Source organism: Chrysochloris asiatica, unplaced genomic scaffold (assembly GCF_000296735.1).
Source record: "Chrysochloris asiatica unplaced genomic scaffold, ChrAsi1.0 scaffold00025, whole genome shotgun sequence".
Classification (NCBI taxonomy): Eukaryota; Metazoa; Chordata; class Mammalia; order Afrosoricida; family Chrysochloridae; genus Chrysochloris; species Chrysochloris asiatica.
In genome coordinates, this window is record NW_006408543.1 from 21,306,236 (window position 1) to 21,307,796 (window position 1,561).

Here is a 1,561-nt window from a genome sequence, read left to right on the forward strand (position 1 = left end):
TACACAATGGAATATTATGCTACCTTGAAGAATAACAAGGAAGCTGCAAGCCACCGCATAACATGAATGAACCTTGAGGACATTATGTTGAGTGAAATTAGTCACAAAAGGAGAAATACTGCATAGGACCACTACTGTAAAAGACTAAGATAAAGAACCCATACTAAGGGGGCAGAGGGGATTCTTTTAGTTGCTGGGATGGGAGTGGGGTGAGGGGGGCGAGGAGAAGGTGGAGCACAGGGCAGGGAATAGACACAGGATAGTTGGGTCCTGGAGAGGGGGGCAATATACAAGAAGGGGAGGAGAATGGAAGAACAAGGCAGACAGGAGAACAATTAGGCAGGTTTGCATGGGCTCAGTGGGACAGAGGTAAAAAATGATGTATGCACAACCTTGTAAGAACAGGGCTCTAGGATACAGGGATTGAGACATGGTTGGAATGGGGGTAAGGTGGGAAATAATGTTAAGATGCTTGTCTGTCTTTTGAATCTTGGTTTCCCTTGCATACCATTATAAAATAGACACTGGAGGGGGAGAGAAAGAAATAACAAGAAATGTCACCATAGAAAGCTTCTAAGTCCATCTTCTGCCTATAACTGATTGGAACACCTAAAATGGAGCTACAATGTGCCCAGTGAAGGAGGCTTCCTGCGGAGCCTCTGCATTACATAAGGCATCATTGATGGCGTCAACTGTGGCAGAGGTAGTGAGGTTAGCCCAGGATTGGACATTGTTTCGTTCTGCTGTGCATGGAGTCACTATGAGTCAGTTCCAACTCGATGGCACCTGACAACAACAACAACAACATAGGTGGAATCCTGAACTGCATCCAGAATCTTAAGAGGTGGGAAATTTCCACTTGAAAGGATGGGGAGACCAGCCTGGAGCAGCTAGAAGAACAGAAGATAATTCTGGAAAGAAAGACCAACAGGAAAAATACAAAACAATATAGGCAGACCGACTGATTACTACAAGAACAAGCAAGTTGCTCACTCAGGAAACATCAAGGCAAGTGGTTGGGTCCCCTCAGAGCAACCCCCTTTCCAAGACTAAGACTCAATAGGAATACATGCTTTGATTAGTGATCACGTTCATCCCCAATAAGAAAAAGTGAGGGAAAAACAGCAATGAAGCTGCGAGCTAAGCCCAACAATGTTCAATAGACTCCTATGAACCCGGGTGGAGCCTGGCTGGCCAGCAGTGTGGCAAGACCTGGGAACTTTTCAGCCTGGAATCAGTGACATAGTTACAAAGGACTAGAGTGAAGGGCGAAGCGTCCAGATGATAAGAAGAGAGGGCATATGCACAAAAACATCCACACTTGCAGATAATACCCACTTGACCTGGCTTCAATGACTGGACGATCAGAGCTCAACTAGAAGAAGAAAGAAGAGGAAAAAAAGAGTTATCTGATACAATTTGATGAACTTGACCTACACCTATGGATGCAGTAGCTCAAAAGGGGGAACAAATCTTTACAGCAAGGATCATTCCCACCCCCTCCATACACAGAGTAGACAGGGATGGGCAACTTGGACATTGGCTACCCAAAATGGGGGGG

At 45.5% G+C, this 1,561-nt stretch overlaps 1 protein-coding gene across 1 annotated transcript in view; it reads left to right on the plus strand.

Annotated features, from left to right (window-relative positions):
• EML5 (echinoderm microtubule associated protein like 5) overlaps nt 1-1,561 on the plus strand; it is a 266,949-nt gene that overhangs the window by 158,578 nt on the left and 106,810 nt on the right. The window lies entirely within an intron of this gene.